The 17997-nt window shown below is 37.6% G+C and overlaps 1 pseudogene across 1 annotated transcript; it reads right to left on the bottom strand.

The window, feature by feature from the left end:
* Positions 1 to 7921: 7921 nt before the first annotated feature.
* On the bottom strand, positions 7922 to 17707 carry LOC149180235 (protein TOPLESS-RELATED PROTEIN 2-like; annotated as a pseudogene). The gene is made up of 26 exons (XR_016256904.1): positions 16890 to 17707; positions 16160 to 16500; positions 15640 to 15819; positions 15413 to 15526; positions 15020 to 15178; positions 14495 to 14669; positions 14206 to 14329; positions 13892 to 14007; positions 13224 to 13359; positions 12968 to 13077; positions 12713 to 12782; positions 12496 to 12569; positions 12292 to 12390; positions 12064 to 12159; positions 11752 to 11879; positions 11406 to 11640; positions 11126 to 11293; positions 10957 to 11046; positions 10610 to 10763; positions 10367 to 10474; positions 10083 to 10262; positions 9652 to 9780; positions 9446 to 9541; positions 9153 to 9341; positions 8778 to 8950; positions 7922 to 8667 (listed from the first exon to the last, which is right to left on the bottom strand). The product of XR_016256904.1 is annotated as a protein TOPLESS-RELATED PROTEIN 2-like (transcript).
* Between the last annotated feature and the right edge of the window lie 290 nt (positions 17708 to 17997).

The raw sequence follows: 17997 nt of genomic DNA, 5'->3' as shown, positions 1-17997 counted from the left end.
TGTGCCAGTATCTTTTATACTTTAGGTTTCCAAGACAATGTAAAATATATATAAGAAATCAGATCTATCAAAACACCAAAAAAATGTTACCAAGCAATGATGGATTGAATTTGTCATTAATGGTGAAGTGTTCTTCATACAATTTTTGTGCTAATGGACTCTCTTGAGAGAGTGGAAAGAGGACCCAAAGAAACACTAGGGGAAAACCCTAGATCCAAGCCAACCAATATAAAAAGAGGAAAAAACCAATTTAAGGGAGAGAAATAATGAGGGAAAGCCTCCACGGAGTGGTGATAGAGATAGTAAATGCAAGCAGACAAGGGAAAAGGTTATGGAAGTTGATTCAATAATTGGTAGAGTCTCAATTCTTTTAAAAAATTGGAACCTAAACAATATGAAAAGATAATTATTTGTAGACAACAAACCAAGTAGGGAAGTCTAGGGTATGACAAATAGTCATTTAAGGGTAAGTCAAGCATCCCAACTATACTCATCTACATGTTCAATGGTCGACCAAGTCATCTAATGAGTCCATAGGAATAAACATGGATGCTTTTATACAACCCACAAATGTCGTGATAGAGATAAAGCTTAAAAGAGGAGAGATTATCAATGACCTTTCCAACCATCTATTGCACCCACCCGCGAAAATGAGGACAATGAGAACATTGAAAACACATCTCTAACTAACCAAGTGAACCAAATCACTCATGCACGCCAAGGTTGATCCAAGGTAAGAAGAAATCTAAAGAACCAAAGAAATAATGACCTAGGAAAATCAATCAAGGAGACATTTCCAAGACATTGGATGTCAAATGGAGAAAACACACGACACACCAGAACTAAACAAGGCTCTATACAAAAAATAATTGCAAAGAAAAGTAAATCCATTACACAAAATTAAGTGTATGAAACACTATTTGTGAATTCCATATTTTACACCATAAAACTGAAAATATATGTAAAATGAAATTAATCATTTGCAAGAAGAAAAATCAAAAACCTCCATATCATCTTTATAAAAGTGTATATATAAATATAAAATATAAAGTTTATCCACTAAAAATAAATGTATACAAATAAATAATATTAAACAAACCTTATTTAAAATTGCAATCTATCTATCCTATTTTACTAAAAAGAAAAAAAGAAAAAAACCAACTTTTATATATATATATATATATGATTGGTTAGTTATATATATATAATGTCATAGTCAACTCAATTATAAATTTGTATGGGAGATTTTTTTTGTTTGTAAACACAGAGTCAATTTTTACACTTTTATTTAAACTAAGTTTTAAGTTCAAATCTCATGGGGTTGAGGATAGAAGAAACTTTTAGACAATTAAACTATCCAAAAAAATATAGTGCTCAGCCTTCCACAATTTTAGTGATAGCGTCCCACTATAAATTAATATCTTTTCTTCAATCCAATAAACTAACTAACCCTTATTTAAATTCAACTTAATCACAATATATATAATAATTACCATTTTTGTTACAATCTAATCACTTGTATAGGTATAAAATGCGTCGCAAATCATGTATAATTTAAATAATAATGCTTTACTTGAAATGACATAATACAGGTGGGATTGAGAATACTTCGATTTTGTAGTCAATCATACTGAGAAAATGGGCACTCTTATGGCCACACATGCACATGTAAGTATACATAATAGTAGTGTCAGATCTCACATCGAGATCATCTCCATCAGTACTTTATAAATGGTCGGGCCATTATGTGTGGTTGACGTACTTGTAAAAGCAAAGAGAAGCCATTCCAATCTGGTATGGATTTCACTCTAACCATGGCAAATATTTTTGATTGTTTGTTGCTTGTACCATCAACAACCTCAACGTCAATATTTGGCCCACAGCATTGCCTGTGATTTTGACCTCTGATGGAGGAGGACAGGTCACTCACCCATCATATCATAATAGCTTCAACACCACCGACAAACAAGCCTGCCGGCATATAGACCCAAGCGTTTGCCTCTGATAGCAACTCGCGACCATGCCATCCCATCATTCCCAGAGAAACAAAAACACCAAACCTCGTTTTTTCAAACCATTAAATTCCATTCATTAAACAAGATTTCCTGATCCATGCATGTCATGTTTCCTTGTACATGATGCTTCAACCTCACGTGTCCTCTTGATCCCGGTGTGCTCCAAAAAAATTTAAATCAAGAGGCCCACTATCTTTCATTCAGACTGTTCGGAAAACACCATTTTCTTCTTTTTTTAATTCAGCGAAGCTAAATAAAAAATCCCAAAGAATGTCACGAATTTTTCGAGGTTTTCAATCTATTCAAAGCCCCTTAAAACCTCTAACGTAATTGAGGAACTGGTTGATGGAGAACATCTTCGCAGCTTTAATCCATGAAACTGAGGAACAGCCATATTCCTGCTATATTTACTGAGTGGAACAATGCGTTGTTTGCGGGTTGAAATCAATGTCAGGGCAAAGCACATGCATGGCATAAAGCCACCCTTTACCTCGATAAAATTTCTGAATGCTCGTAACTGTTCGTAATCATAAGTTTTAGCGACGAAATAGGCAGAAATCGAGTGCGTTAAGGTTTTCTAAATCGAGTGCCTTTAGGTTTTCTAAGGAATTTTTTTTCGGAGCATTACCTATCGATGTCACAATTTCGTTTGCATGGTAAAATATTCGCTGGAATCCTGTGAAAAATATTTCAAAAACCTAATCCTATAACTTTGGGGTCTCCAAAATCTTAAATCTTGATGATGCTAATCAAGATTTTTCCAAAAAAATTTGCCAAATCAAAATTTTGTTGGAATTTCTATGGTTTTCCAAGCTAAATTATAGTCTTGTTAAAGTGTAACATTTTTAAGGTGCTGAATTCATTTATTTTTTCCATTTATTTTTCAAAATAGTGAAAAAAATCTATCATAACTCAGTAGTAAAACCAACTCTCGCATCTCATTATAAATACAAAGACATATTTAAATAAAGTGAACCCATGACTCTGCCAAAAAAAACCAATTTAACTCAAAAAAAAAAAAAAAAATAAATAAATTGTATTGGGAAATTCCAACAACAAAATCAAAAACACCTAAACTGCTCCCATGATAATCGTATCAGGACAGTAGGACCACCAACGTCTCCGGTCAAAGTTGAGTCACCCATGGATCCCTCACGAAGAACAGAATCGTTCACTTCTGTCTCCCGTGTTTTATACAACAATCCATATCGTCCGGCCTTGATCCCCAAATCTGCCACTCAGTGTGAATAAAAGGCATGTATGATTACGCCACTTCTCCATCTTTCAGACACGATCACCACGTAAAGAAAAGCAGGACGATGGATGGTAGGATAATTATTCCAATTTTCTCTCGCTTTCTTACGGAATATCAATTTATTCAACACATTGTTGCATAATAATCTATCTAGTCTTCATTTTAAAAAGTGATTAATATACCTCCTTTTTCCAAAATTTCAACATCTAGGAACATTTCCGTATATTCTCAAATGTGTTTGATGATTCATTCCCCTTTTCCACGCTATTGGTTATCCTGAATAGTGCAATCCCACAATGGAAATATGCAGTGAAAAATTTTCCAGCTCAAAAACTACAACCCACAATGGAAATATGCAGTGAAAAATTTTCCAGCTCAAAAACGTTGTAGTTTTTGATCAATTCACTGTCTGTTAACCTCGGCATATTATATTCACCACGATTGCTCCCATAAAATTTTATGGCGTTTTATTCTATGCATGTATAACAAACATCACCATGGATTTCATGTTCTCGTAAACAACAGTGGCTTTGTTTGGGCTACACCGTAGTTGCCTAGTTTAGCGAAATAGTTTGTTTTAGTAAAAGGAAATTTAGCCAAATTCTTGGTCTTATTTTGGATCCATGTCAGAGCAGAATCCCACTCTAATTCTGATGTGTACTTATGTTACAAGGTTTGTTAAATTTCAACTTTGAGATTCAAAGTTTGGCAAACCTAAATTTTGAGGTTCAGCAAACCTCGTTGAATCTCACAAAATCCATAACTCAAAATTCATAGTTTCTTGTCGCAATTTAAACTTGTAATCTATCCTTAGCAGTTTTCAAGTATTGGATTAAGATTTTTTTTTTTATGTTTATTGATGTTGATTTCTTATTATTCTATGCTATATTTCATGTTAAAGATAATATATATATGACCCTAAAAGCGAACCACATCTATATAGATGACCCTAATGGCGAACCACATCTGAACCTCGTCAAAAAATTTGAACTCAAACCGAACCTAATCATTACCCAACTCAAACTCGAACCCAAACCATGTGACAATGACATGAATTTAATGTCTCTTCAACTCATCACCATCCCTTCCTCCAGGCAAAAAATTATCCATTTCTGCAGCATTAAAGTAAGTATCTTTTGGAATACACCTCTTGAGATTTAAGACATTCAAATCTGAAAGTACATTTTTGCCCAAGAAAAACCTCACAGAATTCCCACTCTTTTCTGGAATATCTGAAAGGGGAGCAGCTCAATTACCTGAAACGATAGCAATGGGTAACCTTTAAGGGACTCAACAGAATTTGAACCTATGGCCTCCACTCTGGCTACATACATTGAGTTTTATAGCTGAAATGATTGAACCAACCCTTTGGACTTTAAACCTGACAAATATATATATCACTACCCAGTGGTTATTATTTGCCCTCCCTTAGTGTCACCCAAATTCCTAAACAACCCTCGACCCTCATCTGCATCACACCCCACTAGATTCAGACCCTTGCCCTTCAAGAAACCTCTCTTTCATCTGGGCTTTGGCCAGCCATGGAGTTTGCTTACATGCCTTCAGCCATAGAGCTTGCTTACATGCCTTCACTGTGCCGTACCTACAAGCTCTTGCCAGCCAAGTCACCCAACAACTTTTTTTGCATGTTATTTTTATTATTATTATTTTATCTATATAGAAGGAGAGGGGCACCCAGTAGAGCGAGTGAGGCGGGGGAATATGAGTATTATAAGTGACATGTACACTTTCACAATTCTCTGTACTTTGTATTTTGAAATTTTCACACAAATTTTTCCTTATCGTATTAATTCAAACCTGGTAAGTATGGGTTACAGTGCATTATTCCACTCAAAAAATGAAGTTTTAGTTGTAGCATGCTTTTATTGCACATCTAATCGTACCCTTGGATGTGTCCTGTTGATATTATTATCATCAAATGAAAATTTGAGCCTTCAATTCACCCACACAACACAAGCACAAGTAGGTTGAAGAATTGGGATGGACACAAAATATCGGGTGGCCCTTCGTAACGCCATAGATCTGTGAATTGGCCATACCCAAATATGTATGGGATAACATAATACATGAATATGAATATGTAAAGGGATGGCAATAATACATGACTAAAATCTGATGACCTGCCACACCACCTATCATCTCGATCAAGCAGGCTTACAACATCATGGTAAGTATCGTCCATGACTTGCAGCATTCCATTAAATCTTAGATCTAGTTTTCAAAATCATGCATGCCTATTTATCCCTCCTCAGTCATTTTATTCACTACAGCCATCTTTAGTTTTTGCATGGATCCTAAGAAGTTCCGAAACTTGTGAGTTGTGTCACTGCCATTCCTTCCAAAAGGAGAGTTGCATCAGAATAGCAAACATGTGCGATAGTATCTTTTGATTAAGGAAACACGTCCACATGTCTATGGAGTTCTACAGAGACCACACTTTTTTCTTTTCAAGAGCAATGAAAATTCAGTGAAGTAAAATGTTCATTATGCCACATGGATGGTATTAAATTATTTTATTGGGTTTTTACCCTCACAAGGAGATGACTGTTAGCTCCCTTCTTGGTCCAAGCAAGTCCACCCAAAATTTACAAGCAAATATTATAAATATATACATAGCATATAGAAGTTTGAAGGGCCAAACTTGGCAATCTCTAATATTGAAGTTAATTATCTACCAACATTTATCCTTGATTTGTCATCTAATTGAGGTTACAGCTGGAAAACTATTACAGTTACAGTCCAAATTTGACAAGCAACCATTCTGCTTCAACAGAGTACAAGAAACAAGATCATAATAATATGAAAGATCCTAGCATTGTTATGTACCTAATATTCTTGTTCATTAGCAAAGTTGAGGAAAGACTTTGGTCTAATTAGCCTTGTTTTCTTGATGCAGTATCCTTTAATAGTGAAAAGGATACAACGTGTCCACTGGAGCATCATAACCATCTCTTGTCATGACAAATCTCAGTAAACATCTCTACTGGGGTATCTTAATCATATCTCATCATTACAAATCTCAGGAAACAGTTCCATTAATTGTCATTGGAGATCTTTTTTTTGCAACAAAAAAAAAAAAAAAAAAAACTTAGTGGAGATGAGATAATTATATTTATGTCCAACTAATGACCACAAAGTAGGTCAAAGGGACTGTGATTACAATGATGTCCATAAAATGCAGGAGAACCAAATGGTCTCCTATAAAAAATACAATGCACGAATATAAAATGTACAATGCAGGAACATAAAAGATACAATGTATGGAATCCCCTAACGAAGAGGATCAGACCCATCTCTCCTAACATCCGACACTGACTGAAGAGCACTGAAAAATATTCCAAAAAGTTCGCTGGCCTGATGAAGAGTCAGTGGGAGGTACGGACTGTCCACTAACTCGTTGTCTAGGGGAGTTTGTGCACCGCTGAGGTCTGGAGGACCTAGTCCGTCTCCCAGGGACAGATCTGAGACGGTTTCGCTACTGAGGTCTCGTGTGCCAAGGTGAGGTCCCACGGATTCTCATTGGTCTAGAGTCTGGATATGAAACGGTATCAATCGTTCCCTTTGTGCCCCTGTCTGAAGGTAGTACCCTGAAAAATGTCGTGATCCTCTGTGTGGGGTCTAGTCTGATGGGAGGTTGAAGAATATGTGCTTGGAACCTAAGAGCCTCCTACATATATAGGAACAAACATCTTTGATCGAGATCCCTGAAAAACTCTATGAGGGTTTGAGAGTCTCTGAACAAACAATGGAACCTTCCTCTAATCTCGTAATAGATAGGGCATCCAAAAATGAAGTGCACCTCGGTCTCTACTTCCTGTAAATGACATCCCTGACAAATTCTGTCTGGCCTATCAATCTGGGGGTCTGTCTCTACCCGAAGTCTATAAGAACCTACTCTAAACTAGCCTAGAGGAATGCGAGGAGCGTGCGTCCAGTGATGAAACGTATATTGGGGTCGAATAATGAGCCCGTCTCTCAACTCCAAGAAGTTCTCAGCGTAGAAGGCCATCTTTGGGCGCAACCCTCCCAGAGGATTAACCCAAGTGACCAGGAGAAAACCAAGGGATATTTTCCCACATTTATGAATGCCATCTCTAACAAAACTCATTGGTATATAGTAGTGTGCGTAAACCAGGAGATTTGAACCACGCACCTTCTAGCAAAGAATTAACCAAGTGCCCAACAACATTGCCAATAAACAAATGCCATGTGAAATCACAAATATGAAAGTGATTATTAAGATAATTAATGAGGACCAAAAGCATATTTGCTCAGTGGCAACCATAAAATGGTGACATCAAATATCTTTTAGCTCATTCCATAGTAGCAATATTATAATACCACCATGTTTGTTTTCTATTATCTATTATTGTAATCCCAATATCTGAACCAATACCCTATCAATATTGTCTGTGATAATGTACACTGGCAGCAGAAATCTTATTTCTCCAGACTTTCTTAATGTGTTATGTTACTATCATAGAAAGTCGAGATGAAACCATTATGTGCAATACATACATAGATCGCAGTTATCAATCAAAATGCCATTTTCCTCAACCTTTCGTTTAATATGTCACTTGTGAAAGCAATGGTTATGAAAACACAATCCGGTTAGCTTTTCAATGCACTATAAAAATAAAATTATGTTTAGATATAGCCATATCAAAAAGGTACGTTAGAGAGGAGAGTTACATTATTGAGGAACACCCTTGCAGAGAAGCGAGTTAATTACCTCCAAACAACAAAACAGTCGAAAACTTTAAACAGCCAAAGATGCCAAAGCTACAACATGTAGCATTATGCTTGAAATCATTTACATTACATGCAGAGTCTTTGCTCCATGGCATTTTTCCTGAACTAGTTCCAGTAAGAAATTACAATCTTGCCAATATGCCTTCCATACCACACCCTCTCAAAACAAAATATCAAAACCTCTGCTAACAATTTAGTATAAAGAGAAATGATCCTGGTAAGATGGCACCACTATTGATGGTAGATATACGAACAGATAAATCATAATTGTAAGGCACAAGGTAGCACAAATGACTCTGATAGATGGCACCACTATTGATGGTAGATATACGAACAGATAAATCATAATTGTAAGGCACAAGGTAGCACAAATGACTCTGATTTTTCTTCCTCTCTTTTTTTCTTTCAACTCTGCTCTTCAAGCGTTACCTTGAATGTAATTCTGACCCTTGATTGCTTGCAGCTGGATTTGAATTGACAGTTCCATTATCCAGAGGTATTATACCCCATTTGCATTCTGATTCTAGAGGCTCAATCACTTGAATACCTCCATCAGTCAACCCAACGGCAAACTGATTAGGTTCTGATGGATGTGCAGCAATCACAAGCGGATAGACATTGCCACTGCACATATAAATCAACACAAATCCATGGTATAATTTTGCTCTAAAATGGAAATGCCATTGAACTTTTGAAGTTTTCGATTGTGCTATGAGATAGCTAAAGCTGCTAACCTGCTCAAGCCCGGCTGTATATATATGGAAGGTGCAATACGGCAATGTGGCCTCAAGCTTTCTTAATCAAATACTCCAACAGCACCATCGATGAAGCTAACATAGATTAGAAGGCCGTCACATGAGTATGTTGCATTTGAAATTGATGCAGACAGTGAATCATGGGGCGTCCACTGCAATGCAGACATGTACAACAATCATGCGTCATTTTATCAGCTTTTTAGATTCCCTGGCAATCTTTCCGTTAAAACATGATACATAAACCAATCTTGCTAGCCAGAGATAAAAAGTAAGAAACAAGGAAAATACTTGTCTAATTTGTACTGTATAAGATTGCTCACATTATAAGATGTTACACTGAAAACACAGGCTTACATGGCACAAGCGATCCAATTTAGAAGCATTATAAATAGCAAGCTGGCTCTCATGCACAGCCAACAAGTGGACTTGATCATTATGGAACAATACTCTAGTATCTCCATCAACTGGTGATGGTCTTGACGCCTGCAACTGAATATATTTTGACTTTCGCTTATCCCATCCATCTATACCCCATACACAAAGCTGCACACAGAGATTGATATGAGAAATTACTTATTTCAACGAGTGACTCAAATGCAAATAAGAAAACATAATGTGGATATGTATATCAAGTATAGGATGTACACCTGAGCATCAGCCCCGGAAGATACCAAAATATTGAGAGAATGAGAAAATGCCAGACCAGTGATTCTCTTCTGGTGGCCCTTCAGCTTTGTTTTCACCTACAATCAGGTAATTGAAGGGATTGTTATATTCATGGAATCAACTTATTGGGATTGTCAACGTAGTAACGACGACAAGAGAGAATTTATAAAAAAAAATATCACAGCACCTCATCAACTCGGACATTGTATATCTGAATTGTTGAATCCTCCATTCCAATAGCAATGATATTATTATCTTGAGGATGGAAAGCAAGAAAAGATGCTGCAGGTGGGGATGGCATAAATGTTGTCATGACCTGCAAAGAACTAGGTGTCAGTGGCCTGAAAATCTCTCATGAAGCTAATTAAAATAAAATGAATTTCAAACACAAAACTGCTTTATATCAAAGGAGATGTTCAAAGCCCCAAGAAGGAACTAGAGTTTAAAGCCATGCTTAACAAGACCATGGCAACCTATATGGATGAATATCTTATTCAATATGTGATAAATGTGAAATCATACACAATAAAATTATAGTTTAAACAAAGTAAGATGAAGCAAATAAACCCAAGAATCAAGATAACAGATGCTTGTTTACACTCTACAAAATTGTTTCACCTTAAATGTCATCATGTTGAATAGGGACACCTTCCCACCAGAAGCGGACATAACATAAGAATCATTCTTTGACAAGGCTATGCATGAGACTGCTTCTTCTGGATTTGTGTCACTCATATCATTTGTCATAAGGATTCCACTCGCTGGCTGCCACAGTTGGGGTGCAGTATTTGCTGTGGCCTGGAAAATGAATTGCCATCGTTCAAATGCTTGCAAATGCTTATTAAATGCAGAATTCTAAAACTGAAAACAAACAGTACGTTAGGACACTTTTAGAGCTGTACCTTGCCAGATGGATTGCGATCATTACGCATCCATTTCCAAAGCTTGTGAACAGCATTTGGAGAAAAGAGCTAGGACAGCAACCCCTGAATTAGTATATATTAATCTGGCTACCTGTAAAACACATGGAACATTATATCTAGTTCAAGCACAAAAAACTTTCTAGGATACGGAAAATACGGTCCAACAACTATGGTATGCGACAAATTCTTGGTTTTGGGGGTATAAATGAGATCACTAGCAACTTGCCTTTCCAGCAGGTAGCGTATCTGGCAACCTAAGAGACCTACACTGGGTGATATCAGTGATCTCTGCTAACTTCAAGTTCTTGCTCTTATCTGCAGCCTCATCTAGAAGCCTAGGTTTCACATCTGTTGTCCGGCTACTGTCAAGATTATTCTGTATACACGGTATTGGTTGATGGTTAATTTATTTTATTCAAGAATGCTAAAATAAACCCCAACTTGTAAAGCAGGGTGATTCCAACAACTTGGAAAGGAGAATCTGATGTAATAATTAAAAGCCCAATTTTCCTATAGATTAGTTTGGTCAATTGCCAAATATCCAATTCTTCAAGTGGAATGACTCTCACGATAGTAGAAATTGATACAGCAGGAGGAACCCTTTCTGACCGTTCTATTGGACCAGGAAGTGGAGCAGCCGTGGCATTTGTTGTTGGAGCCTACAAAAAGGACAATAGTAGTGAGATGCAGAAGTTTGGGTACACATGTATTCAATTTGAAGTGGGGGCAGCATAGTACCTTTGCTGACACCACCTCAGGTGGTATCCTTGTCCCCTCAAACACTCTATTCTCAAGCATACGAAGCAGGCGAACTCCATCAACATTTGCTAAAATCTTGATCCCATTATCATTTGTAGTCACAGCAAGTAAGGACCCTTCCTTATTGAAACGGAGGCGAGGGCTTGCCTGCAAAATTTGACAAGAAACAAGATGGGCATATATCTAATCTAAAATAGATAACAATCAGAGTTTCGGATTTTATATTTGATCATAACCAAAATAGAAAATATCTTCTTACAGGCAAACAACCCTCGACATCAGTAGTTGTCAAAATGTTGGTATTATCCATGTCCCAAAACTTAATTTGAAATTCATCACCAGCTGCCAAAAACCTGTTTCTCGTTGTATCAAACTGCACAACTCCTAAGGACCGTTTGCGGAATCCAGAATATGTTCGCTTGATTGCTCCCTCACTTTCATTCCACTCAACCAAGTACGAATCACCTTCTTTGCTTGTTCCACATGAGAAGAGCCTAATCCCACATGTAATTCAATGAATTAAAGAAGCATCCTTATCGCTCTTGAAATGACATAGCTAAATATTCATCATGAAAAGCATAAGAGTTTAGAAAACTTAATCATACCGTGTTCCATCTGCACTGTAAGTCATTGTAGTACACCAATGCCCAGGGGCATCATAATTTACTCTAGATCCCAGTAGATCATAAAGCCAAGCTTTGATCTTTCCATCAATAGCCGTAGAGAAAATGAACTGCCATTAACCACAGACAAATACAAGATAAAGTGCACAATACAATTACATGCATAGAATAGCCCCCAACAAAATACAAGCATGAACTAGTACCCAATTAAAGAAACCCTTCAAAATTAGAGAGAGGCTTCTCAAAAAAATTATCGATAGGTTTTTTTATTATGGTACTCGGATCATAACTGACCTGGATATTCTCCTTATGATGAGGGCAGACTGAATATACAGGAGCTTCATGGCCTTCGAATGTGTACTGCTTGGTGCCAGTTACAGCATCCCATACCTGCTCAAGTCACTGAACACTCCTGAGACCAATCTATCACATCTGAAAATATCTATATGGTGACCTTTCAATAATAAATTGTTATTGGCATCACTAGTTGCCTGGTATAGCATAAAGGATTGGAACTTATACCTTAATAGCTTTATCATCTCCACAAGTGATAACACAGAGCTGCTTATTATTAGGGTGAGCAAAAGCAATATCGTTCACACCACCGACATGGGCATCAATCTGTGTGGATCCAAAGAAAAAGGGAAGAATTCATATATTGGACACCACAGATAAAGACCACAACAAAAGGAAAGTGGTTGTGAAGCCAGGGTGTTCACTGTGAACCTCTAGATGTTGCCTCAACTCGCCACCACCAGTATATGAATATAAGTGGACAATATGCTTGGAAAATGCAGCTCCTACAAGCAATACAAGGCCATGACAAAAAAGACTAGCCAAATTCAGCGACACTTTGAGGCTAATAGTATCAAACTTTCCTAGGTAATCTGCAAACTTCGAGGATGAATAACATGACACTCACAGACAAGGTGTAATCACATACCAAGCAATGTCCCATCTGGGCTCCAAATACATCGATTTACAGAGAGACCTGGATCTTTGACAAGTGCTGCCTAACAAGAACCAAAAGCATGTACATAAGAGCTTTAGTCAGGACTCAGAACCCTTGCTGTTATCAAGTATATGGCACAAAAAGGCACCAAGAAGCCAATAGGCCAGAAACTATGCTTCTACAACAAATTTCAATAATTAATAAATAACAGAAAGTAATGTAATCCCATAAAAGAGACAGACATACCTGCAGTGACATCGAGCAAGCTGAGATATCCCATACACTAAAGGCTCTGACAGCCAATCTTTCACGTGAACCAACATCCCAAATTCCAATATCGCCAACATTTGTTCCAACTGGCAGATTAGGCAGATAAGCCCGGTGCTCAAGTTTTAAAAGACGAGACACTTTTGACATACAGATAAATCAATGTGCACACCTAATATAATGAATATTTGGGGCCACATTGAACAAAATATTTCAGAGATTAGAGATAGATCACCTAGTAGTATCGTTGGCTGCAGTGGGTGAAAATCCATGCTCATAACATTTGAACCCTGGTTAAAGGTTCTTGAAACAATTTTAGGAATTTCTTGCAGGTACATGCTAGGAGGATGAATTGGAGCTGGATAGGACACCTACAATTACAGAATGGAGATGAAAATAAGTCTAGTGATATCTTGGAATAAAAGCACAACACCCTTAACACGCTGCTGAAACCCATAAAGCAATTCTGAGTATGTGTGTGTGCATGGGCACTAACACACAGTTTAGTGATTTCCATAATAACACAAGACACTTAACAAACTGCTGAAACCCATCTAGCAGCTCTGAGTCTGTGTATGTGCAGGTGCTTGACTAACACACAGGTGAGTGATCTCTATAGTCCCTCCAACACCACTCATTGAAAGTTGAGAAAAGTTTAACAAAAGACTCAGCAGCCAGCACAAGCTATCAATAATTACATCAAATATTCCCAATACAAACGTAACCAACAAACACCTTTATAACGTTGGAATCTTAGTCAAGACACAACGAAAGCTAAGGAAGCTACAGAAGAAAACAATTTATGCAACATTTCAATACGTGCTGAACCCCTCCGTTACCCAGAGACAAATTTGAGAAAGGATGCTATCTCAAAGCTTAAATTGTTGCATCCTGTGTCCATACCTCATCAGTTTGACCAGGACGAATCCGTTTCACAAGATGTTCAGAATCTGCAGATTGATAATCCAATCCAGGATTACTATTGGTGGGTGGAGTCCTTGGGTGTTTTAGCAAAGCAGCTGAAGTCATTTAACAAAAAACCAATTAAAATTTTACATCCTATTTAAATATTGGCATGCTCATCATCTTTGAGAAAGATGCTATGTTTTCTCATCTCTCTTCCTGGGAAAAACCTAAAGTCAAGCATGTTACCACATGTTTGCAAACCAAAATATGGAACTTAATCTACTACACAAAATATGGTCATCCCAGTTCACCTGGATGTGGTTGTGAAACCAGAGAAGACGGTGCGGCAGCCACTACAGTATGTGGAGCTGGAGGAAAAGAATTCACCATCCATCCTGCAAGGGCACTTGGATGAGTGGCTGCAGGTTGGAATGGCTGCAGTCAAAATTTTATAACGCATGTTAGATTGACAGTAACTCTGCAATATAGTTGAATCCATGTTAAAGTGATGGCTAATTCCAGGACAAAGAAATTTTCAACCGACAAAATTATTTTCAAGTTCCAGGAATTAATTTCTGAACTAATGTAGTCATGACTTACAATATGTGCACCAACAGCAGGAAATGAACCCCCTTTTGAAAGTGCACCAACAAGAGAACTATTTGCAGGAGGAGTTCGAGCTTCATTCGAAGGCACACACGCATGGTCAACAAATAGGGTCTTGATATCAGGATTGGGTCGAGGGTTTTTGCAAAGCTGGTGCTGCCAATTGAGGCTGAAAAAAAAAAATCAGAAGTGATTTTACATTTTGCATCATATATGATCAATACTTTTTAAAAAAATATAGCATTTCGACTTCATTTCACTTTCCATAGGCTACTGGTAGAGTTTCAACCTCATACATCCATATTAAAGTCATCCAAAGTACGTAAAAAACTCCCAAACACCCCAAATAGAAACTGAGAAGATACAGTTAGAAACCAGAATGCCTCAACGCACAGGACAAGATGATTAAAATTATCCACCCCTCATAAATTCCGACTGGAACTTTGATATCATATTCAAGGTTCTGGGCAGGGGTTATAAGGGATGCATAATTTTGCCAAGCAAGATATCCTACTAGACCTTTGATTTATTAACGTTCTGAGCCTTGAAGCTTTAAGACTGGGAAATGCCAACTTGTCTCGAAAAAGAGGGTTAGCTTCAATCAGCTTTTTGAGCTCCAGCAACATAATATTCCGAGCCGATTTTGTGTCTCCATATTTAGAAAGCTGCTCATTTTCTCTGCAAGTGTAACCAATCAAGATCTCAGGATTTCTCACAGACTAAAACACCACAAAGAATAAGGCAAGGCGTTGACTTTTCGCACGTTAAGGGAAAATTCCCTCTTTACTCGTATTTCAGGAAGAAAAAATGATGGCTGATAGGTTTCCAGGCGGATCAATGTACAATAAAGACTACTTTTTAGTTGAATTAAATAGATAAAATAACAGAGGAGAAGCAGCCGGTTGCATGGACCTAAAGTTATCCAGAGTAAGAAGCTGTGTGATCTCTTTGTAAAGTTCCTCATTGAAAGAAGAGAATACTTTAAGATCCTTCACCAGTATTTCCACAGCTTTTGCTCGATCTTGCCTGGACAATATAACCAAACAACAATTAGAACTGACCTATCCAACAACATTCACATGACAACCAACAAAACACTAATTCCTACAGTTGTTCTACAGGAGGAGGACACGACTCACTTGTCCAAAGCTTCAAGATATTTCTGCTTCCTAATCTCAAAGAAGATTTTCATGGAATATCGATTGTCATCAACCTTTGTGAAACCAGATAGATACCGCTCCACTTCATCCCACTCTCCAGCCTGGACTTGATCTTCAAAATATTTCATGTTGAAGTAAAAGCCAGATTCTTGCTCTAGTCTGCAGCATGTATTTAGAACTTGGTATGAAAAATGTCTCTATCCAACAACTTACAGGTTTGAGCTTCAAAACTTTGGACACATTAATCTTATGCCAGGGATTCAAAATAATAGCAAACAAATATCTCTTTATCAATCCAATCTCCTTTTAAATAGATAACAGCAGAGAAAAGCATAGATTTATATTCAGTTAATTGACATTAGCTTCAAAACCATGCATTTTACTGCGTTCTTTTACCATATAATTGTAGGTACAGGGTAGAAGAAATGAGAAAAGCTGTGAAACCCATACAGATTTTGTTACAAAAGAGCAAAGAGTTGGTAAATGATTGATTGCTTACTTATGGACTGTTTCTTTGAACTTCTCCTCATCCAGAAACTGCAAGATTAGGAACACAAGCTCCCTGCTCAGGGACGACATCGACCCTGCTTCCCCAACTCGCTCCAGGGTTAAGATCTCGGAAGTGAATCCCCTTCCTCCTTAACTAGTTTATCGCAAGCAATACTCTATCAAGCTTCTCTGTGGCCAAACACCAGGAAATGTAGTGTGCACACAAAGGCAATTGCAATTGATGCGGTCCAAATCCTTCCCCTTACAGTGGGCATTCTGAGAGACTCGGACTATCAGGTTATGGGCACTTCGGCTGCAATCTACAAGGACACTATTTATTCATGAATTCCTCTGCAAGAAGAGGACAGAAATGGTGCACTGCTGTCATTGGTACTGCTTACTGCAGAAGAACCTCATGATGGCAGGTAATCAAAGAAATGTTGAAAAACAGCCAACTTTGGTAGGTAAATCATGCATGGAAAAATTATACAAAATGTGAGAACCGTTCACTGCAGAATAGGCTAACACAACACTAGTACTATTTACTATATACTATATTATTCCTGAGAATGCAATGGAAAACAGAGATGATAACGTAAAACACTAAAAAAACAATATCCTCAACTGAATTACATCAGAAGCGGCTGTAACTAACTGCCCAACCAGCTAAACAGAAGCAATTACAGAATCGTTGCATTAAATAAACAGTTATATGGGGTTTCAGGCTAAAGCACACCAACCCATCCACAGGGCCTCAGCCAATTTATCAAACTCTGCACGATTATTCTTTAAATATCCATGGGAATCACAGTATTCCAAGGACTAACTCCGAATCTTCATCCCCCTGATGCTCTTCCGCTGTCCTCTTGTATGACTGCTGAATACAAATTAATACCCAATTCCCGTGTCATAAAACCCACTATCTTGCTCTCCAAAATCCCAGGCCATCCTGTTTTATACTAATAATAGATGCAGGGTAGCTCCACTAGAGCTCACCCACTACTGATAATCTCAATCTCAAATGACAAATTCAATTCACACTCTCAAATTTTCAAACCAAAACTCAATGCTGTCTGTTTTGCAGATTAAGGGGTCTGTGAAACGAATCTGATACAGATGTTCATTAGACAAGATCGAAAGCTGCATCCACCATTATTTTCTCTGCTTTCTAGGTTCCCACATTCACAAACGTAAAACTGACTGCAGAGCAAATGTTATTAATAACAACAACAACACCCATCATCCATCCAATTCCGATTCGATTGATTGATTGAAGTCAAATAGAATCGTAGAAAAATTGAAATTGAGAAATTCCCGATGAGATTTCCGAGCGATGGCGATGGGCCATCCTATCCCAAGGACCGATCTCCGATCTTACACATCATAACTAGACAAACCTGTCAACTTTGCACGTTCGTTCGTTCATTCGTCCGTGTGTGGAGGGATGGAGTGAGTGATTGAAAGGAAAGGAATTGACCGTATGGAGCAGAAGCAACATCACCATAGCCAACCTGGTCTTCCAAGGGTTTTCTGTGCAAAAATGGAAATTTTCCTCATCCTATGCATCAATCTATGATGTGCACCCTGCTCTAGCCATAAGGAGGGTGTACGATTGACCTTTCATTTAATGTAATAAGTACATTTCTCTATCACTTCCATGCTTAACAAAGCCATGGGTGACAACAAACATAACATGCTTGAAGAAGTTGGTACAAACTCATTAATAATCACTTTCGTGCATCACATGATTTGTGTTCCATACATTTTGTGTTTTTTCTTATAAGTCATATACATGATGCCTAATAGCGAGTAAAATGTATGACTCAAAGGGATATGTATCTTGGGATC

Source organism: Pinus tabuliformis, chromosome 3_2 (assembly GCF_031772625.1).
Source record: "Pinus tabuliformis cultivar Carrire ecotype Pingquan chromosome 3_2, CPIR1, whole genome shotgun sequence".
Taxonomy (NCBI): Eukaryota; Viridiplantae; Streptophyta; class Pinopsida; order Pinales; family Pinaceae; genus Pinus; species Pinus tabuliformis.
This window is presented reverse-complemented; position numbering and strand designations above follow the sequence as displayed.